Genomic DNA, 27114 nt, shown 5'->3' with positions numbered 1-27114 from the left:
TCAGCCTTTTTGAACAAGTCTTTTATTTCATTAATCAGTCGATTTTTATGATCTGGTTGGGCGAGTGCCTGAAACGCAGAATAGGGCATCAGTATAAATATTTATAAAACATCAGTTCACCAGTTCACATTTTCTCAGTTCACATTTATAAAACATCATTCAAACATTAGTAGTACAACATATGTCTTCAGGGCTGAGCTTTCATAAAGCAAGTTTGAAGTTCTTGCTTACTTTCTCATATTCCCAGACTTATCTCTGCAGCCAACTAGATGCCTGGATTCGTCTCATGTGACAAGGTGTCACTCCCTCTCCCAAGTACCATCCTACCTACGGAACCAGATCATGTACTTTCATCTCTGCATCGCTTCAAGCAACGCAACGGATGATTGCCAGCAGAAAACTTGATTTTTGTCAAGTTAAGTCCGGCTATAGTGGAACCTGGAACCTGCTTATTTTCTGTATTCTCCTTTATAATTATTTCAGTAATAAAGTTTAATGACATTGTTCCATATACACCTGTTTAATTATAATTAGTATATTGTTTGGCCTCTTTTGGATGTATATCTGCATTTTGTTACAATTGCTACAGCTTGTTGAAATTCGCATCAGCTGTCGGGATCGACAAGATAATAAGCAAGCATCGGCTGCATTGCATTTGAACAGAGAGGAAACATTGCATCAGAATTTGCGCTCTGTACACTTCGCGAATTATTCGCATTTGCTGCGAATTGTAATTCTATAGTATTGTTGTTGTGACTAGTCTTAAATCTCTCACCTAATCAGAACAAGCCCACGAATTTTATCGTGCCAAGGAGGGCAAGATTGCGTCTGCCGTTGGTATGAGTTTTCAGCACCACATAGGTGACAGTACGACGTTGCCCAGCTCCGCCCTAAATTTTGAAGAAGGCACCCAGGAGATGAGTTCGAAAGTCTCCCACCCCTCTTCCCCTACCACCAAACTACTCGAGAGGACTTTCGACACGCCGTATCTTTTGAATATCCCCATGCCTCATAGACACTATATATTTAACTATGCATTACTTTCCCGAATTACACTATGCATTACTTTTCTGAGATTCGAAGCCAGGCTCCTCGGTACGGCAGCCAGAGTAACGTACCACTACAGTCTGGGCGACGTTATAGCAATCTCACAGCTTATCAGGATTTGAAAAATTAACATTCCTCTTTGTGTACGTACATTGTCGAAAAGGGAAAAAAGTTAAGAAGTGTTTAATCTGCAGTGTAAACCAGGATACTTTTTTGTGGTTGTCGTCTTCGGAATGCGGTGTTACATCACTGTGTTGACGTCGTTGTAGCAGTAGAAGAAACGAGCGACAGTAGGAGTCCGCTGCAGAATAGAGGTCCAGTCCTGCCCAGTATTCACTATGTAGCAATGCATCGAATCATGGATACAATAATGAGTTCCTTAAAAATGGTTAATGTAATTTCATGTAATTAGATCTACTAATGTAAATGTATTATTTGTATGATGTAATAATGTATTTCGAAGTAATTATGTTATATTAATATGTCATAACCCAACTTTTGTTAATCGATTAAGTTCATTGTAATAATGGCATACCTATATTCGTATATTCAAGTACAAACTATTGAATATACGAATAAAGTATTGTATATTCAATACAAAAGTATTGAATATACGATTAAATATACAATATTTATAAAAAATGTAAATGTCCTGTTAAGCTGGCTTCTGATGCGGGGCAACCGAATGCCCAACGGGCACAGTAGTGCGGCGGCACAATACCTCTAAAAGTCACTGACGAAATTTTGGTGCTCCTTCCACATTTCCCTGTCCCTGTCCCTGCTGACGGATATAACGCCAAGTTGATTCGGCAGATATGACGTTGCAAAGTTACCATGGTTAAAATTTGTTACTCTGTAGTTACAGAACTGTGTACTTCATCTTTATTTTTCATGGTCATATGTTGATATATATGGGTTCATCAACATTCTTTACTTCCACCCAGTGCCTTCCACATGCACAATTTTGTTATGTATCCATAACTCTCAACACAGCATTAATGAAGACAATTAGTTAATTTTGCAACTTCTTTCGAAGCTTAGAGCTGATATGCTTTTGAATTGCCCAATATACTCATACTTTTATATCTGTTTTCTAAACTCTTATTATTATCATCTCAAAACTTTACTTAAGACATAAGCAAAAATTTTCTTCTCTGCCAGTTATAAACTAACCCACATGAAACTTTCCACCATTTAAAGAGCCGATTTTTCGGATTTAAATGCTCACTTCCAGTTCTTCTAACTAACACATAGATCAAACGTTACTAGTTTTTTAGATGTAAACATATGTGTTATCAACTTAGACAATAAATAAAAAATTCGATTTCTCAATAAAATTGGTCCTTCAACGATATATAGCTTTAAATCCATAAACAATGCACTCTGCGTTACAAGCTTTGTCGTTTAAAAGCGAGATAAAGTAATATGGGGCACAAACAAATTCATTTCCACAAAAGTCATCTCGAGTGACTGAGGTAAAAAGCAGAAGCTAAGGAATCCATAACTAAACCAAAACTGGTTACTCAGGCTTTGGAAAAGTATACCTGTTCTTAAACTTAATATGTTTCACAAACAATAATCAATCAACAAATGGACTGTATTCCTACACTTTTATTTTATTACACTTGTCAGCGATGCGAAATAATTGATACAAAATAAGCGAGCCATTCTACATGGCTGTCACAAACACAATTCTATCAATCAATAATCTTGTTGCCACACATAAAGTTCAAAACTAAAGAAGAAAAACAAAAGGAATTTACGCTGTTTGCAACAATAAAATGAAGCAAACAATACTCACATAAACATCCAGGCCCTCGTTGAAATCCCAGGGGATTTCAACAGTTGGAGCATTTTGAAACTTCTTAGTCTGTAATAAAGATAAACATAAGAAAAATAATACAAAATATTATATGCGAAGCAGTTCATAGTTTTTTACTCTGAATAGGAAGAGGACACAATTTCACGACTGGTCGTTTTATGACACCATGAGCAGTTTTAATACTAGCAACTCTGACTCTTTGATCTGAGCCCGGATGAACAGCAATTATTCTCCCTAACCTCCATTTAAGAGGCGGAAGGTTGTCTTCTTTGATGAGGACTAAGTCATTGACTTCTAAATTGTTTTGACATTTTTGCCATTTAGGTCTTTGTTGAAGCTGAGACAGGTATTCTCGACTCCATCTTTTCCAGAAGTGCTGAAAAATAAACTGTCTCACATGCCATCTGTCAATGTGATTGAAGGAACTATAATTTAGGTCTGGTTCAGGTATGGCAGTTAAAGACGTTCCTATTAGGAAATGACCAGACGTTAATGCAGTTAAATCATTTGGATCAGCCGAAGTTGGACACAATGGCCTAGAGTTGAGACAAGCCTCAACCTGCGCTATCAAGTTCTGAAATTCCGGATAGGTCAGCACAGTATCACCAACAGTCCTTTTTAGATGTAATTTCATTGACTTTACTGCCGATTCCCATAGTCCGCCAAAATGGGGAGATGATGGCGGGTTGAATATCCATTTTATTTCCTCCAAAGACAAAAATTTGTGAATTTCTTGATTTTGCTTACATTGCAAAAAACATTTTCTGATTTCTTTGTCTGCACCTTTAAAATTAGTACCGCAGTCACTATAAATCTCAAATGGTTTCCCTCTTCTTGCAATAAATCGTTTCAATGCACTTAAAAATGCTTTTGTTGACAAATCTTCTACCACTTCAAGATGTACTGCCTTGATTACAAAACACACAAATAAGCATACGTAATATTTAAATGATTTTTGTCCACGTCCTGCACGATGTTTAATCATGAACGGTCCAGAAAAATCTATTCCAGTTCGATGAAATGGTCGCGATTGTGTTACTCTAGATTCCGGTAGATCAGCCATTATTTGACTTGCAGTTTTAGCTCTAATTTTGCAACACGTGATACAAGATCTTACTACTTTTCGGATAGCAGATCTAGCAGCTATGATTCAAAATTGCTGTCTAATTAAAGATAGAAGAAGTTCCGGTGCTGCATGCAGATATTTGACATGAAAGTGTCTAATTATGATTTCTGTCAGATTGTGTTTTGAAGGTAATAAGATTGGATGTTTTTCATTTTCTGATAGTTGCGCATTTTTCAGTCTTCCTCCTACACGTAACACTTTGTTGTCATCTAAAATTGGACACAAGCTAAGGAGGTTGCTGTTTGTAGGTAAGTCCTTTCCCAACTCCAAACAAATTCCATTTTGAATTTCTTTAAAAAAGTGAAATCGCTGTATTATTCGGACAATACAGAAAGTTGCAGCTCGAATTTCATTACTAGATAAAAAAGACGTATTTCTTTCTAGATATGCTACTTTAGAATTCGATATGAATCTTAATATCCAAGCAAATATGCGTTGTAACTTTGGAAATGAAGATATATTTGATATAATAGCAAGTTCCTGTACAGGTTCAGAAACTACAAATGAGACTGTTTTACGTGCATCTGGTAATGCCTCTTCATCTATAAGAATATTTTTAGACAAGGCAATCTCACTGCACTTTAACCAAAAAGGACCATTCCACCACAATTGATGAGATAATAGTTCTGCAGGAAATAATCCACGTGAAGCACAATCAGCTGGATTTTCTTTTCCATCAACATGACTCCAGTTCTCAGGTGGTAAGATGGATTGTATTTCAGAAACTCTATTGGATACGAATACTTGCCATTTTTTAGGATCTGACCTTAGCCATGACAACACGATTTGTGAATCACTCCAAGCTTGCACTAAATCAAAATTTATAACTACTGAATCAAGCGTGCCAATAACACTGCTGCACATAATTCCAGTCTTGGAATTGTAATAGATTTTAATGGTGCTACACGAGTTTTAGCTGTTACAAGTTTAACATCAATGTCAGAGTTATTGCAAGTTTTGATATAAATAACTGCTGCATAACCTCTTTCAGACGCATCACACAATCCGTGAAGTTCACATCGAAAATAATCAGGTAGCAGAATTTTCCTAGGTATATTTATAGAATTCAAAAGTTTAACTTCTCTACATAGATCTCTCCAATTTCGATCAATCTCTTCTGTTACAGGATCATCCCATGATAACTGTAATTTCCACAATTGCTGAAGGATCATTTTAGCGAGAATTACAAACGGAGCTATCCACCCTAATGTATCGAATAGTTTTGCTACGAATGACAAAATAATTCTTTTAGTCGGAACACTTTGATACTCTATTACACCGACATTACATTTGAATTCATCATTGTCCGGATGCCATTCCAATCCCAGAACTTTCAATGGTTTGTCTTCTATTACACGATGAATATTGTCACTATCTGTGTTTGTTAAGCCAGATGTTTTTAACAACGACGGTTCACTTGTCGACCATTTGTGAAGCTCAAAGCCACCACTTTTTAGCAGATGTTGCAATTCGTCTATCAATGCAATACCTTCCGAACTATCTTTTACACCAGTTAACATATCATCAACATAAAAATCTCTTAAAACTATATTCTTTGCCTTTGGAAAGTTCAATCCTTCATCAATCGCTAACTGACTCAAAGCTTTGGTTGCAAGATATGGAGCAGCTGTAGTTCCATATGTAACTGTTTTCAAATGACAAACTTGTATTTGTTTATACGGGCTATCTCTCCATAATATTCTCTGAAAATCTCTATCTTTTTCATGAACCTTTATCTGTCTGTACATCATTTTAATATCAGCGGTTATTGCAATGTTATGAAGTCTAAATCTTAGAAAAATACAAATTAAGTCATCTTGTATTTTTGGGCCTATCATTAGCGTGTCATTTAAAGAAACAACTGTGGTTGTTTTACCGCTCGCATCGAAAACAACTCTCAATTTTGTTGTTAAGCTAGAGTCCTTCAACACGAAGTGATGTGGGATATAATAGTGTTCATTCTCTAATTCATAATCTGTGTCTGGCACTAATTCTACGTGTTCTAGTGAAAAGTACTCTTTCATAAACTGAATATACTGGTTGTAAATTTCTTTCATAGATAACAGCTTCTTCTCCAAGTATTGAAATCTTCTGTACGCCATTTCACGGGAGTCACCTACAATATTATGTTTGAATGGTAATGCAACTGAATAAAGACCTGATGTGTCTCTAAAATGCGAGTTTTTAAAATGTTCTTCACAAAGTTTTTCTTCATTTGTTAAAGGTTGTACATTTGGAAACTTTTCTAACTCCAAGAAAGAATTTACTAACTCATCTGTGTTTGTATTCAAATGATTTACATATACTCAAATTTACATGGCTCAAAATTTGTAGATTCAAAATTTGTAGTACCCGAAATTATCCATCCCAACCTCGAATTTAGAGCAAATGGTAGATCAGGACCACGTTTGACAATTTCTCCCGTCATTAAATGCAGAAATACATTTACTCCAAATAAAATGTCAACTGGTTGTGACTTGTAAAATAATGGATCAGCTAATTGTAAATCACTGAAGTTATCGAAGATGATTGATGGCAAAGATACATAGGGAATGTTATCTGTCACCTTGTCCAGTACAAACGCTGATGTTGATACACGAATATCACTTTTAAAATGAGAAGTGAATAATAAATCGACTTCCCCATTACTTATAATATTAAATTCTCCTAGACATGATACAGAAATGGAATTATCTTTCACTCGTAATCCTAATTTCTTCACACAATCCCTTGAAATAAATGATCTCTGAGATCCAGTGTCACATAAACATCTACACTTCACAAATTGTTGCTTAGAATTTTGAACTTTTATTAAAGCAGTACACAATAAAATGTGACTGGTTTGATTACCTTTTGCATTCGAATCATAATGAGAGGCACAAACTGTGGCTGAAACGTCCTTAGGACTCGTTAATTCATCTCTTTTAATGATAGATTGCGTAGGCGGAGATATACCGTTTAACTGAGTTTTATTCTTTGAATTATTTACAATGTGCAAAATACTGTGACGCTTCTTAAAGCAAAGTTGACATGTATTTAAACTCTTGCATTTTTTGAGCAAGTGCATATTAGATAAACAATTAAAACTATAACGATTAGATTTTGCAAAATCTATCCTTTGCTGAACCGATAAATTTAGAAATTTCGAACATTTGGCTAAACTATGATCTTCTTTACAATAACCACAACCCAAAGTAGCAACCAGAACATTATTCTTATTTTGAAACACAGATTTAGGTAGCTTATTACTTGTTGATTTGCTATTTTGAAGTGTTCTTGCATAGTTTTTTAGGAATTCAATTAAAGTCGTAAGTTTTGGAATTTCATTAGATTTTAACTGACGTTCCCACCACAATTTTGTAGAAGGGTCTAATTTTTACAAAATTAAATAAGTCATTAAAGTGTCACCAAAATTATCAATGGTTTGATTCAATACTTCTAAAGAACGAATTACTTCATTAATATTGTCAACTAAATTTAAAATAGCAAATGCTGATTCATTTTGAATAGTTGATAAACTTAAAAGACGTTTAATATATGCAAAAATTTGTTCTCTCTTATTTGAATATCTTTCGTCTAACAGATTCCATGCTATTTCAAAATTACAATCCGAAATTTGAATGGTTTGAATAATGCGATATGCTTCACCTTTCAACGAAGCCTTCAAATACTGCAATTTTTGAGCATTAGATAAATTTGTATTATTTCTTACACAATCACTGAAAAGATCTTTAAAAGCTATCCATTCTGTAATATTACCACCAAAAGTCGGTAATGTTAACTTGGGTAATTTAATATTGTCAAGAACCTGTTCTGAAATTACACTATTAGAATTATTTTTACTATTTTGATTTTTTAATATTTTTTCACCTTTAAATTTCCACAAATAAATTTTATCTGTGTACTCCTGAACATTATCTATTTCGTTTTCTAATTCTTTAGTATCTGTAATTAAACTTTCGATTTCAGAATCAAGCTTCCTTAACTCAGTTTCTTTTTGTGTCAATAATTCGACACATTCCTCTAGTTCTATTAAATTAATTTCATCTGCAGTTAAAATAGTTTCAATTTTCTTTACATAATTAGTAACACTCCTGCGTAAGACCGCTCTTTTTGTTTTAAAAGTTATAAGTTCACTCATAATTGATCAATTCAAAAACAGAAATTGTTCTTAAATCACTTAACACTATTATTAAAATGAAATCGAATTCTATGTTGTATTACAACATTGTTCTTAAAATTTAACAACAAATTAAACGAATTTTTGTTCAAAATCCACTTACCTCACAAAGTGGATAATTTTCACCAACCATATGCATATTTGCGTTGTTAGAATACACTTAATTCACTATCTTCACTAGCTCTCCGGCTAGACTTTTGACCAACAATAAATGTTCTTAAACTTAATATGTTTCACAAACAATAATCAATCAACAAATGGACTATATTCCTACACTTTTATTTTATTACACTTGTCAGCGATGCGAAATAATTGATACAAAATAAGCGAGCCATTCTACATGGCTGTCACAAACACAATTCTATCAATCAATAATCTTGTTGCCACACATAAAGTTCAAAACTAAAGAAGAAAAACAAAAGGAATTTACACTGTTTGCAACAATAAAATGAAGCAAACGATACTCACATAAACAATACCTTTCAATTGTAAAACATCCAAGTGAAATTAAAAAATAGATTTAAACCATTTTTCTGTTAAAAAATTTTGCGTTTGGGTAATTTTATTTTTGCGGGGGGAGGGGGAGGGACAAAATGGCAAATATAATCAGACGTGAGAGTGAGAAAAACCAGTCCTTTACAAATTCATATTTCACTTACAATTTCTGTATACATCCGATTCATTGTCAGATCCCATAATATAAATTTAAAACGTTCCGAAGCTTTAACTACTAAAAAAAGACTCACAAACCAAACAGGAATTCACTATTATTTGGTAAAGAGGAAACTCTTAGTAGAGTAGTAAATTTAACAGGAAATTACATGACATATAGAAAGTCTGGTTTAGATGCAATGATTGTCGGTTAAAAGAAATTTTTCATTTATTTGGTCTTCTATAAAAATTTTAAAAATAGTTTTCATTTGATTTATGTGCGTTATATTTCTAAAAGGTTCTTGATAAAAGCTGTTTAGAAAGAAATCTATATCTTACGTAATGTTGATCAACAAAACCTTTCATAAAGCCTTTTCGATCGATTAAATAAAACAAAATATAAAATTCAAACATTAGCTAACTATTATTCAACACAAAAAGCTGGTTAGGTGAAAGTAACGGAGAGCAAATTCGTTTCATAAATAAAAATATATTCTAATTGGAGTGTACACAGAACTTTGGTTATTTCGCCTGAAGATTAAGTGGACTAGTTTGTTCTAATTTCAAGGATAATTGCTCAATAATTTATGCATTTAAAATGTTTTGTATTTAAACTATGCAAAAAAAAGTAAAACAGCACAGTGTATATGTTTTTTTAAAAAACTATTAAAGCATATAGTTTATGTTTAAATCAAAAATATGCCATCATTGTACTAATACTACATCATCGCATATCATTGGGAAAATAGCTTATAAATATTAATAAAAAAATTTAATTATGCTGGGCATATATATTTATGCTCTATTCTTAACGAAACATTCCTTAGAAAAATAAACCTTTCTTTCTAAAACTTTTATTGAGAATAGAATATAGAATCTATATATTTTCTCCCTTAATGCAAAGAAATTGACATTATATGTTTAGTTTAAAAGATTATATAAATTAAAATTAAATTTGATGTTTTATTTTGCTTTAAGTAGAAATGGGCTGTATGATCAAGCAACTAAAAATAATCGTTCAGTTTTACTGAATTTCACGTGTTTTCCATTTTGCTTAATTGAAATAAAAGAAGTTGTTTCCATCTTTATAATTTTTCCTGAACTAAAATGTAACATCCACAACTTAGATTTCCGAATAATCTTTTGTGTCAACAAGTCCAGATATTTGGTTTTCTGATGTAACTGCGAAAAAAAAAATGTTGGACAGTTCTATATCTTCCGTTTTACTGGGCCGATTGACGAATTTCAACTTGCGTTTTTCATGTCTCAAAAGCGCGACTTAATATTACAGTGGTGGCCAAAATTGTGGACACTTGGAAATGTTTACGTTTTTGAACTTTGTATGCTTATAGAAAACGTTACGTTTCAAAAAATGCAAACTTGTATGCATCATTTTAAAGAGAATTTATTACTGAATTCAATACGAAACTCAAAATTCAATTATTTGCAATACAAAAACAGTTAAACGATAGTAGTTATCGATATACATTAGATAGTGATGATTGCAGTGAGTTATCAGTACTTAGTAGGGTACCCTTTATTTTTGATTACAGCTTCACATCGACGTTTCATTGAGCTGATAAGAGATTTAAGCTCTTCTTTCGTTATTAAATGATGCCAGGAAACAATTATAGCCTCAATTAGTTCCCTTTTATTTGATGGGCGCCTCATTCGGACAAGAGTTTTCAAACGGTGCCACAAATTTTCGATAGGAGTGAGGTCAGGACTGTTTCCTGGCCATGACAACAATTTAATGCTCTTTGTACGAAACCACTCTTTCGCTATTTTGGCCGTGTGGCAAGGAGCAGAATCCTGCTGAAAAATAAACGAAGCATTGTTGGGAAAGAGATCTCTGATGGAAGGTAGAAGTTTTGGTTCTAGAATAGTGTCAATGTATTTTTTGGCATTCAGTGTCCCATCAATGACATGAAGGCGACCAATACCATCTGCTGACATGCATGACCAAATCATAACACTAACTAGGTTCTTCACAGTTGCTTGAATGCAGTCAGGATGTAGCTCTTCTCCTGTTCTACGTCTTACATATTTTCGACCATCACTACCGAATAACGATATCTTAGTTTCATCACTCCATATAACTTGTGACCACTGATCATCTGTCCAATTAATGTGTTCCTTTGCCCACTGTAGTCTTTTTTTTTTTTTTTTTTTCGTTGCTGAAAATTAAGATAAGGCTTTTTTCGTGGAATTCTACCTCTCAGTCCAACATTTGTTAATCTTCTCCTTATTGTTCTTGAATCATTCAGATCACTTCTGACGGCCGCTGATGACATTTTTCTATTATGGAGACATAGTCTTTTTATTCTTCTGTCATGAATAGATGTGGTGCACCTTTTTCGGCCTTTTCCTTCTTTCTTTTTTATTGAATTTGTCTCCTGATATCGTAAACAAAACTTTCGGACTCCAGATGTAGTCACTGAACCACCCACTTGTCTTGCAATTTCAGCATAGGAAAGACCACTTTCTCGTAACACAATAATATTACATCTCTTTCTAGGTGTCCAATCTACTCTTTTATTTGATGTCATTGCTTCTTGACTAAATATTAAAAATTTTTACAAAAATTCCTACTTGTAACTGCAGTGTATAAGAAACAGGTCCTCCTTCTACAGAACAAAGCAAAATAATGAGTTGCTTCAAGTGTAAACATGATGTCAGCTTCTACTGGCAGTTACTAACGTTTGATTGGTTCTCAGAACAAGAACAGTGATTGGCCAGGAAAGCTAGACATTACAAACCACTTCATAACTGTGTTTTTTATTTAAAGTACATATAACGTTTTTTGTATCGCAAATAATTGAATTTTGTGCTTTGTATTGAATTCAGTAATAAATTCTGTTTAAAATGATGTACACAAGTTTGCATTTGCGAAACGTAACATTTTCCATAAGCATACAAAGTTCAAAAACATAAAAATTTCCAAAAGGGTCCACAATTTTGGCCACCACTGTATAAAGCATTGTTTTAATATAGGTATTTTGACACAAAATAGGACTTTTTCTGAAATTACATGCCAATTGTTTTCCATATTTCGACTCAACGACTCAAATTACGCCAAACTACTAAGTTTTGAAAAAATTGCATGAGCTATTTTTTAAAAACTACAAGTTTTTAAAAAATAGCTCTCAAAAGTTTAGCTCCAAAACGTTAATTGAATTTGATATATATTCATTAATATATCTTTGTTTTATAAAACTTACTTCATTCCTTCTCCCATAATTCGAAATTTAGGTTTAATCCAAGTATATTTCGCACAATTTTTATCATTTATTTTTAAATATTTTGTATAAATTTTTAGAAAAACTTTTTGTGTTAGAACCTATATACTTTTTAAATGTATAAAATCTTAAAGTACATGTATTTCTAGGCCCTACTGCAAAAAATTAGAGTGTTTTATTCAAAATGATCTAAGATATACAAGAATTTATAATTGGTGCGTTTTGAAATATGGCATAAATGATATAAGCGATAAAAACGCCAAATGTGGTTTATGCACTTTGTTAAAATTATTTAAAACAACGAACGATGACTTCTTCCCCTGTCGTGTACAATGAAAAAAAGGGAAAGCAAAATAAGCTGCTATAAATTAAAAAATTCGCCAAGTGAATTATTCTTGGCGCTAACTGAACAAAAAAAAAAAAAAAAAAAAAAAGTGCGCTAAGATAAATTTTTGAATTTCTCCGTAAATTTCGCACGAAATTTTACAACATTTAACATATAGGCATAATCTGAGTCGTTGAATCGAAATATGGAAAAAAATTGGCAAGTCATTTCATAAAAAGTCCGATTTGGAGTCAAAATACCTTCATTAGAACAATGCTATATATCCTAAGTCGTGCTTTCGAGACATGTAAAACACAATTTGAGTTTCGTCTATCGGCTCGGTAGAACGGAAGATACGGAACTGTCCCATTTTTTTATACATATATGTAACATTGGCCGTAAAGTAATCCTATACGTAGAAGGACTATTAATGGTAAGAAAAGTATTCAGAATCTTTTATATATTTCGGTATGTGCGCCGTCTTTGCTGAGTAATTGTCTATCTTGAAATAAAGTTTATTCCACACTTCCTAAGCAAATGAAAGACTGAATGAAATTAACGAGAAATTTATCTTTGAGGGAGGCTCATACTATTTTTTGAAAGAGGCAGTGCAACCATATATCATGCCCAGAGGAATTCAATAAATTTAAGCACCGCATTTCTTTGATTATCTCTTATGTGGACTAGATCAGGGATCTTAAGCTTAAACTGCATGTGGGCCGAAATCACGATCTGAAAACAACTGACAGGCCAAAATCCCCTCTCCCCACCATATTTTTTTTAAATACAACATTTTTAAATTAAATTTTGAATTAGGTGTTCGCAAGAAATTTTTTATAGTTACACTTCAGCTAAATATTAGATTTTCAGATTGACATTTATTTAAAAAAATTCTAATATGTTGGATAAACCAATGAATAACTTACTTAAACTGAAAATAAGTATTTTACGAAAAGCTTTCCAAGCCAAACAAAACTTGAGAATCAATAATATCAACCTATTCTTTTCCTTTTCTTTATTAAATTTTTCTTTGACATAAACAAATACGTGTATTTGTATATAAATATTTATTAAATGTCTTTATTTCTTGCTACAGCTTTCAGTTATAACTCCTCATGGCGTTTCGATTTTGCTAAACTTTGTAACTTTGTAGGGTTTCCCTTAGTTATTTAACCTATTATTCAAATTGTTGTTATCTTTTCTGAACTCCTCAACTTCCCTTCGCATTTCCTCGCCATAATGCAAATTTAAAGTTAAGTCAAGTGAGTATTTAAATGGGGGAATCCTGGAGTTTATTCAGAGCATGTTTTTGCTAGACAGCGCACGTTTCGTTTCTGACCTTTCTGATAACGCTAATACGCCTTTTGGCCATTGAATAATTAGCACGTCTGTTAGGTTCGTCGTGTCAAACTAGATTAGCCTTAAATTATCCCGGCGCTAGACCAGCACTACTCTTTTCAGATTTGGGTTTATTGCGTTACAAATTTTATTTTCCACCGCAGATTGTCGGTATTATTGTAAAGCACGAAATACGCCCCTTCCTGTTTCAATTTAATAAAGGGTTATTTTCACCTTTCTTCTATGTTGGTATTATTTCACGCCTATGCGAGAAATCGCCAGGTTCATTAATAGGATCTAAATTAGTTTATGTGGCCAAAAAGAGTCAGATCCTATAACTTTAGAGAAAAATAACGAGAAACTATCTTCATCATGAGTTTGTAGATACTGAACGGTCAATATGGTTCACTTTTAGACTTACTAATTTTCAGATGCGGAAAAACAAGACCATCCACATAGCGATTATTCACACTGCAAAAATTTGCAACTAAGAAATGTTTTTTAAGTTAGAAAATATTCAATTATATCCGTATTTTCAAATCCTTGAATCTTAAACATTTCTTCGTAACATCTTAAATCTTCGTGTCATAAAAATAATAATTTCAAATTGATATAATTTACGGGAGATGATTCTCAGGCTCATAACATTGCTTCAGGAGTCGCATGCAGCAAGTTTGAAATGACAATGCTGGAGCTCGTATGGACACTAAGGGACGACCATCGAGAATGTGGCAAGTCTGCAAAAATCTTTCAACATTTTTTGTTACTTAACTAGGTTAATCTATATTCCCAGAGATCATTATGACTGACTCTACGGAGATTCGTTCTCAAATACTTTAATTAATCTCTTTCAGAGTTTGTCTCTAAATATTAAAAAAGTCAGATAAATCTAAAAAAATTATTAATGAAAGGAATTTCGATTCCTCGTATTTGACTTGAGCAAAATATGATAAGTTTTTTAAAATGTTGTAGAGACATTAGGTATTTTTTGGAAGCAAGAGAAGTGAAAATGAGCAACGCCTTCGCTGGGAATCGAACGGCGGACCTCTGGAATACGCGCCCAGCCTGCTGACCGCTACACTACGAAGGCATGCTAAGAAAGCGAGAGAAATACCTTATACACTTCCCCCTTTAAAGGGCGATTGGAGTTTTGGCTTAACCAGTCGCCAAATCCTAGGTGTGGAGAATCATCATCCGCCACCCTTTTAGTTCGGGCACCACTGTAGAGACATTAGGTATTTTTTAGGAAGCAGGAGAAGTGAAAAATGAGCAACGCCTTCATCGGGAATCGAACCACGGACCTCTGGAATACGCGCCCAGCCTGCTGACCACTACACTACGAAGGCATGCTAAGAAGGCGGAAGAAATACCTTATAAGGTATTTATGAAGATTACATGTATTTCGCACCCAATATGTAATACTTGAAAGATATTATGTATTCTTAAATATAAATATAAAGGTATCCATTTAGATATGATTCAGTCCGATAGACACTTAGAAATTTTAATTATCATTCTTAGGTAACATTTTTGACATATTGAGCTGATTTACAAGATACCGTATAACTACATTCAACTTTTTTACTTGTAAAATACTTTTAGAGATCTACTTATATTTAGACAAATACAGCATGCATTGTTATATCTTTTTATTCATTGTTTTAAAGCTTGAATAACTCTTCTAAAATGTTTGCTTAGCATAACTGAATGTTGTAATTTTTTTCAAGTTTTTCATATTTTTACATAGTTAATTTAAAAAGTACATATTCCGTTGTTTGTTATCTTTATACATCATCGAAATCAGGTGATCTATGTTAGCTTGAATTTTATTAATAACGTCAAAATACGCGCTTCTCCTCGCTGTTCTGCTAAAAAACCTTCCGAAGATTATCTTTTAAATGAATCGAAATTATTCACCGAAACCATCCGAGCAGGCGATTTTCCTGAGTCGGTCACGAATCGTTTTGCGCCATTTATTAGAAAGATGCACATTATCTATCCACACATCTCTTTCTACTTTTATACACAATTACACGTTTACGCACAAACTATCATATAACCACATGCTTTCGAAAAAGGAAATATTAATGGCTAAAAACAGAGTCGAGCTGGAACGGGTACAGAGAACTCTCATTTAACAGATCAGGAAGCATCGATTATTTCAACTGCTTCCAGATAATCGATGAAACCTACCGCCCACGAAGAGGTAAATTGATGAACGCAGGTATTTTTAACGGAAATATTATTTCATAGCCATGAGAATTTAATTTGAAAGTGGAAATCTAGTTCCGAAATATACATAAAGTGAAATTTATGTTAAAACAATGCTCCGATTTTTATAATGGCGATATCAGTTCTACGAATAAATTTTTCCTTAATTCAATCAATGTTTTCCACATGTGCCGTTACGAATTTATAGACATTATAACTTATAGCTAGTGGGCATTGCCAGTAGATTCAACTCTACTGGCGTTGCTCGTTTCTTATGACATCCTTTGTGTTAGTCCTCAAAGTAGAATCTAGATAGAAACTACCAGTGTTCAATGGTTTTAAAATATTATTCACTGGTCACATCCGGTAATGGATAATATTTTGTATGTACAGAATTCCTGTTAAAGAAATATGTGTTTCTGGTGGTATATCTTCATTTTCTGTATTACAGTGTCATTCAAAAATGGATATTAAAACTGAGAAATAATGGAGTTTTCTCTCAAGGTTAAATTTCGGACACAGTTTTACATATCACCATACCCGGTATTTAACATAGAATGGGTTAACCTTTATTAAGTAATGGATTCTTATCTTCGACATTTTTTAAACATCAAAAAAATGTTTTCAAAGAAACATGATTTCTGAAACATTATTAATTTTGACACCCAATGTTTGGATGGATGTTTTTCTGATGGTGTCCTTTCGCGGTTAGTAATAAATGTCAGATACGCTATTTCTTACCATCGCTTTATAGGTGAAAATGAATGATAAAATTCTGACTGAAAATAAAAGGATGTCTAAGTAGTTCCAGGTATTAGGAGATCAGCTTTTCTATACGATGACTTTTATCAGGGTTATCAGGGTGTTTACTGCTTTAAAGTCGACGGCTAATTTTTCGATGGCGTTTTTAGGTTGGATCCCTATTTAGTTTGTTGTGTATCCAGTGAGTTGCATCCTTAAATTCCTGCTCTGGTTCAGAGAGGGACTTGGAAAGTCGTCAAGAAGGGCATCCTTTTCCTTCGGCAGATAGCTATTACATGCTTTCAGTAACTCAAATAATCCAATCCAATCCAGCGAGTGTGTTCATAACATTCTCGTTGTATTTTCTATATGTATCTGGAATTTCCTTTTTGCCCTTTTGAAGAGCGCAAGAAATCTTCATTCATGGTTGATAACCTTTAACAGATTTCCTTAGATTTCCGTAATCGCTGAATTGTTTTACAACACAAGACGATTCTAGGACGTTTTACTATGAACATTCCATAAAGTCCTGGGTTTTGTGATGCGCGTTTCGAATGTCAGTATCAGTGTAGTTCTGAAGATCGCAGTCCTAATGTTTCTTAAGTGCACCCATTTCAGAAACATAAGAAAGCTATGAGAATTTATGTCCCATGTAAAACGTTGTTGCTACAGCAGCAAAATTTCCGAGAGCCACAGCACAAGAAAAATACATCAGCATCTCTCGAAGTTCTAAGTTTCACATTTTCTAATAAATTGAATTTATATTGAGGTGTTAATTACTCTAAAAGATGCAGTTTAAAAATTTATTAAATATACATATCAAACAATCCAGTGACTAAGAGCATTTCCTATTCTTGTTTAAACAGCCGTATTTACTTATATTGTAGGATGTAAATGCAAATAAACTATTTTCATAACAGTACTTATATTTAAATATATACATTTTCAAGTACATATATAAATTATAGCTAATACTCAGGTCCTATGCTTCTAAATTATTTTGGAAGGAATGCTAATTTCTGCACTATCAATGAACTAAATTTTAATAATTCCATTTGTACAATATAACTTATATTTAGTTTGATAAAATAAGTTTCCGTACCAGTAAACGCTTATCAAACAACTGATTTTGCCACTCATAATATCAGGCGAGAGGAGAAAACAGGAATTAAATTATTACAAAAATCCTTAAAGCTTTTTAGTAATAATTTGGTATAAATATGTGTCAGTATCATTTTGACTTCGCAATGTTTATTCTATACATATCCGATCAATGACCTTGGGCAATATTCCCTCTATTAACAGAAATATGTTCTATTTTAAATTAACACGTTTAGCAGTTATAGATAATCATCAGAGTTTCGTGTCTGCGTACAAGCAGATGTTTTGCGTTTTACCATAGCAAAATGGTACACGGTAAAATTGTTCGATTACCTCTTCTAAAATAAGTAGTTATGATAAATATCAAGTGTAAGATATTTTGAACTTTTACCATGGCAGCAGCAAAGCATGAAACAAGCAGAAAGTTTAAGCACCAAAGCATGAAACAAGCAGAAAGTTTAAGCACCAAAGCATGAAACACGCAGAATATTCAGTGCAATTAAAATTAAGCCAAAAGAGGAAAGAATATTGATATAAGTGAGAAAAAAGAAAGCAAAACCTCAACAGTTAAAACTGGTGCTGAACTTAACGTAAAAGAAATTGAGAAAGCTATTCAATAAACATAAGTACGCGAAAAATATTAAAAGATACGTACATCTAATGTATGAACCTAACGTTAACCTTTTCTGCTAAGCTTAAACACTTTCCTTCGAGTAAAATAACTTTTTTCCATTATAACTGTCATTTTTCAAGACACGCTCAAAACCGCATTTTTAAACCGCATTTTAAGATGCGGTTTTCAAGACACATTTTAGAACCAAGATAGCAGTAGTTACTGAAAACTGCTATTTTCGTCCCAAAAATTATCTATTTCTTTCAGATGAAAAATAAAACAATTTTTCCTTTTAGCTATTTGATGGTACACCTGGATTATAATGGAGTTGAGGTATACACTTTACTTTTATTCATACAAGTAATTTTTCACAATGAAAAAAATACTTCTTGTGTTTATCTCGATGAAGTTTTCGCTGGTTTTGCCGCAAATGAGAGGTGTTTTTTTTTGGGGGGGGGAGTTAGGGCTGTGATTCTTTAGCTATGATACTGTCTATGATACGAGTATATTGATTCAAACCGGTAAACTGTGTACTGATTCGATTCATCTTATTGTCTTATAGAGCTATGAATGTGTATTTCAACACTTTCAGTCATTAAGAGCATACGCAGCGAAGCATGTACTATGTGAAATGCAGACGCTTCCCACTTTGCGAATTTTCACTAATTTTCACAGATACGAAAAAAACCTGTTCACAAACAATGAAATTTGTTTGGAGTCGAAAGGAGTTCAGAGCTTTAATTAAAAAAAAAAGCCATTCTGAGAGGTTTGCTGAAGTAAAGTCTGCGGCGTACGATTCTATGCAGCGCCATCGTTTTGTTTACGACGAAAGAAAAAGAAAATTTGCTTAGACATTCATTTTTTTAAGCAAAACATTTCAGATATCGTTATCGCTGGTAGAACTTACATGCCGATTCCTCTAACTTTTCATACATTTCCTAATCACAATGCCCCCTTTACTTGTTGATGAGTCTTCAGAGGATAAGTTAAATCTTGGCTCACCTACGCCTATGCGAAGATATACTAACGAAAGTGATTCTCAACTGTCTTGCCCTATGCACCACGTCTCATCATTGCTAGCCAATCATTTCCCACCATTCCTTTCCAAAGCTAAAAAAATAGGTAGACAGTTATTTACATTTAAATTAATTTTAATTTGTTTGATAAATTAAGAAAAAGTATGGAGAATGTTAAAAAATTCCAAATCGTGAACAAGAGTAGTTTTTAAGAACAAGTGTATATTTTATGAATTTATTATTTAGAACAAAAGTGTATTTTTATGTTCATAAACTAAAACGAAATACTTAATAGCTAAATAAAAAGCTTGCCTTCTTCTCCTTGAAAGTGTGAAATTTCCTTCGGGTGCAATTCCTCCTGGCTGAGAACCTCCTGGACGAGAAAACAAGTACTACACTGCACGCTAAAAATATAGCGGGGCTGCTCTTTAACGAAATATCTGAGATTTCCTTACGTCCGATAAATGCCTTCCTCAGACATGATTATATTTATATCTATCTTCCTCAGGCATGCCTATATATTATATCTACGGAATAAATGGTTCATATTTATGCACACATAGGGAAACCAGAAACAAGCCTTTTCAATCACCGAAATCAAATCAGAACACAAAACTACCAGTGTTCTGTCGTCTCATCCATTTGGCTCCCGATGCGTTGGAGGATTACTGAAAACAGTGTTATTTTGATAGTAAAAAACGCGGAGGAAATTGTTGATTAAAAAAATACAGATTTCAGTGAAAAAATTTAGATCTAGACATCTGTTTTTAATATCTGTTGAGGATATAGCAATACAAACTTATATAGCTTTATTAAAAACGTTAACCTTCCCAAAGTTAATAGAATTTGAAAATCTACCATAGTTTACGCAGTTCTTAATTTGGACACTCGGGATCTTTATCACCTTTCAAAGGATCAATTTGAAATTAGTCGGACAATCAATTTGAAAGATTCTATATGTATGCGAAAAAATTAAAAACTATGATGCTTTTAATCGATAGATCATAACAAAACTAGGATGGAAATTAATTTTTAGTACAGTGTTTCACACCACGTAGTGAGGTATGTCAGTCTCCAGTAACGCTTTAATCAAGTTCGGCAACTCTTGATTTCCTGGCAAAGAAATTTTTTAATAAACTGCGTCGTCATTGAGATACTTTCCAAAGTTAGGTTATTAACTGAATTAAACGTCTTGGCTTCAAATGACAAAAAGGATCTATTCATAAATCCGCTCAAAATTCCATCCCTCTCCAATGAAAGTCTGCAATACCCTAAAACAACTGCTCTGTACTTTTCTAATATCCTTCGAAAATATCTGCTTTACGGATTCATCTGGTCGGTAGTTTTCTCCACTCCCAGATCTAATAAATCTAATTCGCAGTTCAGAATATAACAATGGTACTGCTACGTTTTCATCATTACTATTGTATTACTTTTTATGAGAGAACTTTCTCTAAATACAGATCGATTAAGGAGTACCTAACATCTAAAAATGGGTATCTTACTTTTAAGAAATTTTAACTGTACTATTTGCAGAACCAAAGCAACTGGAGTATTAGAGAAAATTTTTAGAGCGTCGTTGACGATTTTGCTGGCAGAAAAACAACAGCAAACAGATCCCTTCGATGGCAGAAGTTCTTGCTACGCCGCTGTTAATAACCGTTCTCTAAAATAGTATATTTCTTGCAGAAGACTGGCCTTCGTCAGATTCTTTTGAAATACATAGAAACTTCCTAAAAATAAAGAATAAGTTTTGCTATATTTGTGATTAAGATTATTCATTCATTAAAAATTATTCAGTTTTATTAAGATTAAAAATATTAAGTTTAAGATTAACTTTGAATTTTGCTACATTCTAAATACAAGTTGGTATATTTTAAAATTAAACAATAAAATTACATACATTGAAAATCTCGTAAAAGAAAGCAGATAAAAATATTCAGTCTTTAGTTTCAGTATTTTCAAATAAGTTCTACGTTGATGTGTGTAAGAATGATGTTTTTTTCCTTACATATGGTATTTATTCATAAATGTTTAAAAGAAAATTTCACACGCAAATATATTTATAAACCAACGCAGCATTTTCTTTTGGATAAAAATTCATTATTTGAAACTATTAATGTTTTACAGAAAATTTGCACGTTTGAGGGAATTAATTTCGTTATTTAAGTTTTGAGATAGTACTAATGACAATTACATGGAGAGTTTTATGTTTCTTAGTCTTTTTCTTCCACCGATTCCTTTTAAAGAGCAGCATTCTTCATCGACCCTCTTACATTTTCTTTATAATGCATACCATACAATATAATCATAATATAAATAATCGCACATAAATAACTAAGATAACAATTAGACTAAGAATATGGACAACAGTTTTGAAGAAATAGTTTATTTTATTATATTAATGTTTCATTATATTCTTTTGTTATTATTTACAATTTTACAATTATAGACAAGTTTCCAGGCGCAAAAACCTAGCATTCTAATTGCACAAAAGTTCAGTTTTACTGAATGGGATAGCTGCGCTCGGTGTATTGGTGTAGTTTATTTAATATCTGGCATAAAACTACATAATTCGTAAATTGCCTCAAAAATATTAAACCTGTTTCTTTCTTTCCACAGTAAATTGTTGACTTGATTAAACCTTCTTCCGCTAAGAGGGAAAAGTCAATAAGGCTAACAATTTTTAATTTGGGATAATTCTCTCGAATGACTTTTATGTTTTGAAATTTAGCACACCCGTGTGTTTTGAATGAAAATTGATTTTGCATGATACAGCTTTGCATCAATAATTAATTATTAGTCCAAAGGGACTTTGTCCCCGAAGGACTATTGTTTTCGTTTTGCGATTTTGCGTCGGAACCCTACAAACGACGTATCACTTTTCAAATCGTTGCCGCCAGATACTATCGCCCTGTATTATATTCGAAGAAATTAAATAATGAAGAATCTGCATAAATGTAGATATGTTTCTCGCATTGTGACAAAACAACGGTACCTAGCGCCATCCAAATTTGAATGACGTAATCTTACTGCGAATATGAGCATCTGAAAGTCCAAATTTGAAATTTGGAATTTGTTTTATTATCGATTTCATATATTTTGTAAAACTTTAACGAATTTTTGATTAACAAACTCAACGTTTTAAAAGCGAGCAATGGCAGCACTCTACGGGGGATAAAGACCTTTTTATATCCAGTGCGGCGGAAATGTGTATCGGAAATTCTAAAGATATGCTCTTTTAAAAATTATTTTGAGACATTGCTGTTGAACTGAATTTTATGGTTTAAGTGCAAAGAACATGATATTTAATAAATAAAGGTAACACACAAAACGTTAAAAAAAACGCCCCTTTGGACGTAAATTAAAATCTGAAACCTTGCAGATTTTTTCTTCTTCTTTTTCTAGTTCAGTTTAATTAAAATTTCTTTTAACCAATGGAATCTTCATTATGCCAAGCAGTTGCCGGTGCATACTCGGCAATCGACACCTTGATCATCACTGATCCCTTTAAAATGTGATTGATCCTCAGCAGGGCTCGACTTAGCCTAATTGGAGCCCGGGGCAAAGACTTCTTTGGGGTCCCCCCCTCTGCTTCACGACTTCAGTAATGAAGAACCGAATTTTACAGAGGCATTTAAATTTTTATAATAATAAACTTTACATTCAATTTTGGGGGCCCCCTCTTATATGGGGGCCCAGGGCAACTGCCCCGTATGCTCCTGCCTTAGACAGGTTCTGATCCCCAGGGATCTTATACCGACCGCTTTTAATTAAAGACATGCATATACAGAAATATTATTTTCATCTATTTCACATTAATAATAAGGTAATATCTTATTCTCTTATTACTATGAATATTTTGAATATCAAGAAGCATTGATTGAAGTTTGCAATATTGAATATTTTCTATATCTGATTTGAATACATTGTGCATTAAAGCATACATTTACATTTTCCGAAAATAACTCGAATGAAATGTAATTAATTCGCTTAAAGTTCTTTTTAAGCTTTAAATTCGCTCAGAAACCGGCATGCATCTACCAGTAATTAATGCTATTATTATTCCAATACAATTGTCAGCCATTTGCATGAAACTATTATTCATTCAAGTTTTTTTTACAAAAATTAAATAAAAGCTAAGTCACCATAAATCTGAATTCCTCACAAAAAGGCGTATTCTGATCGTCACTTCCGGTTATTTCGAAATCCTCAAGGCCGCATCCTATTGGCGGAGACATCCTGTCTGTTGTATTTACTTCCTATGACGTCACATCATACGAGTATTTGTTCTTCTGGTGTTTTATATTTGCGCCATTTCACTAAAACATTTCTCCTCCTTGACTTTGAAATATTGTAACGCATTCGCATGGGCGTTGAAGCAGCATGAAACACGTTGAAATAGCGTGTGAATCAACATCAGGATGTTAGAAGCTAAAATTTTGCTTGAGATCTGCCCTGGAAGTGAGCATAGAAAGCGGAAAGGCGAGAGTTTTGATATTTCCTGTTTCTGGTTTTCTCTTACTATTTCGAAAAGATGTGGTTGACGTAAATTTTTTTGTGGTAAAACGAAGGAAATTATTTGAAAAAATAGTTATTAATGTGAAACAGGAAGGGAAAAAATATGATGCAATGGTTTGAACAAGGATACTAAGATATTTCATTAACTACCTATCTTTTAAGTATAGATCCTAATTAATTTTTAAAAAAGACCATAACATGATTACAAAAAATTATGTATTTTACACGTATATTTTTAAATGTTCAAATATTCAGTATTATTTGACAGGATTTTTAGAAAAGAAAATTCTTTGTGCATAAGAACACTTCAAAACGGAGGAGAAACACACCAATGTAAAATTTAAAGTTAGTCAAAACATAACTTTATTTTGGCATAGATTCTGAGGTAAATTCTATGATTTCGAGGGCGATCAGCCATAGGTCCTTCTTCTTCAGAAGGAATAAAAAAAGAGTCTCTAATTTTTTGGGGGAGGGAAGTGCTCCTAGGGAAGAGCTTTAACTGTGCTTTAACTGGCAAAATTTCCATAAATGCCCTTTTACACAATACAGAATCCTTTAATCGCAAGTCTTGTTTTATAGTTACTCTTTGTAGCGATGCTGACTGCCGTACCGGAAGTCCCAGGTTTGAATCCCGGAGAAGGCATGGCTGTTTGTAAATGTATAGTGTCTCTGCGGCATGGGATCACTCTAAATATGCGGCGAGATTGAAGTCCTCTTGAAAATTTGGCAGTAGGGAGAGAGGAGTGAGAGACCCTCGCACCTGTTCCCCCCCCCCCGAGGGGTGCTCTCTTTCAAAATTGGGAGCGGAACTGAGCTTTAAAGCTAGGTTGTCACCAATATGGTCCTCATGGCTTTTGACAACGACAGGCGCATATGACTCCTTGCTACGATGTAAGTTGTGGGCTTCTGATGACGTTTGTCAGACAAGTGGGACTGGTGACAACAACAGCATAAGTACTCTTTAATTTTGTTCGACGTATCTAGAACTTCAGTCGGTAATCTATACGTATTGAAAAGTCATCCGAATATGAATTTAATTTGTGGGATATGTCCATGTGAGTTTTATGTAAAAGTATGCAAATTTGTATATTTGACTTATTTGAACAAAAGGAATATTTTATTAACTAACTGTTTTGTTCCTCACATATGTTATGAAGCTAGATTTCACATTTACAGAAAACAATCTTCAAATGAAATTACTTTTATAAAAAGCTGCCGATTTAGAATAACTTTGTAACAATCTTTACCAATATTTAAGCAGCTAAATCTTGGAGACAAAAATTTCGAACAACCTTACAATTTTATTGAGAACCGAATTAAATTTTACAAATGATAATCAGTGAATCTGATTAACCTCTCCTATAGTTTAAATAAATGATAACTTAGCTTATTTTATCTTCTTTACGTCTAGCATTTCTTCCTATCCACATTCATTCATTATTAAAATTTGACTGAAAGCCCTCAGAGCAGAAAAATAAAACATCTAAGGCATATTGTAATTTAATTGGGAACAGATAATGTAAGTATAATCTTAAGAATTACTTTACAATACATTTCCATTATATTCTATAAATTTCAAGCAAAATCCTGAATTTTATCATTACGTAATGCTAAGATGATTAATAGGATATTTTAATTTTTCAACACCACAAACTTTCTTTAATGTCTTCACTTTCAAGTTATTCAGCCTTAGTGACGTAAAAAACAGTGTTACTGTAAGGAAAAATCATTAAAAGCATATGAAAAGCTGAGCTGTACCTCCATTCTATTTTCAAATCCAATTTTCGTTTGTTAAAATCTTTCGCTGCTTGAGAGGGATTTGAAATAACGTTAATATCTGGTAACTACAAATGAATTTTATAAAAAATATGTCATTTGTAAGGAAGCATGGTAATGTAAGAATTGCAGTTAGTGAAAAAAAAGAAGAAATTATTCTAGGCTGATGTAGGTTTTGAATAAAACTCCATATATGGAGTTTTATCCCTTATCTATCAAATGTAAGTTTCTTTATTGCTTAATTTTAAACAATAAATGGCTGAATAGGATTTCAGTTAATCCTCAACAGAATTTTAAACTAATTCCGTTTATGAATATTTGACAGATTTTAAGAGGTTTTGTAAGGAACCGCTTAAACATAATGGAAATGTCTTGTTTCAATTTAGGCCAGGACACAGTTAAACATTTCTCAAACCTGAATTCCTCCTGTTCTCCACCTGTTGCTCGTACTAAAGTTGTGAAATGCAATTTGCCACTAAATTAGATTAGATTGAACAAAGATCATCCTTTCTGTTACCAGGACAGGACAGAAAGGAATGGGAAGCACCAGAATTTCAGCAATAATTGTTCATATAATAATTCTACTTCATTAATTGCACATATCTGTCTCAAATCGGATTAACGCATTGAAAGTTCCATGCTCGACTCATAGCAAAGGCAAAGTTTATTTTTGCATATATCTCATTTATGCGAGTTTCGTGAATTTCAAACAGTTCAGATCCTCGTAATTAGAAGTTATTACGAGAAGTTACACTCGTTTAGATTTCCTCTTTTCAAACCAGAATAGAATGATGTTTCCAATTTTTCTTGAATAGGAGAGCTCAGAGAAAATTTTCGGATGTGTTATTAACTTTACATTAAGTCAGCGAATCGAAAACTGCAGTACTGCGAAAGCTGGAAAACTCCATGTGGCTACGGTTAAAAATTTCTTGTTTCAGTTTTTTTCTAAGCCAGGTTGATGGGATTATTAATAGCCCAGGTTAAGAGTTTACGAACGAAGTTTAATAGAATACCAAGAAGTTGAAATGAAGTTGCTTAGAATTTTACTCCATAGGCTTCTGAAGTTAGGGAAATTTCAAATGATTGCCATCTGAAATTAATCTTGATATTTAGAATATTCCAGAATAAACTAAATTTGAGGTCGTACATTATTTGTAATTCAGGGCTGTTTGTTCCACGAAGCCTTAGCTTGAAGCTACTACATAATATTGCCGATTACTAAGTAACAGTGAAGTAAGGTTGGTAATTTTTCCATAGCTTTCAATTTAAAAAAATTTCCATATCATTCGTAGCCATAAATACTTAAGACGCAGTGTTGTGAAATATGTTACCTGGAAGATTGAGAACTTATTGTTCAGCAGAGATTTGAAACTTTATTGTCCTACTCTATTTATCATAAAAGCACAG

Source organism: Stegodyphus dumicola, chromosome 8 (genome assembly GCF_044657685.1).
Source record: "Stegodyphus dumicola isolate Sdum_Otavi_A_Nest chromosome 8, ASM4465768v1".
NCBI classification, from domain to species: Eukaryota; Metazoa; Arthropoda; class Arachnida; order Araneae; family Eresidae; genus Stegodyphus; species Stegodyphus dumicola.
The sequence above is the reverse complement of the archived record's forward strand: the minus strand, read 5'-3'. Positions refer to the sequence as shown.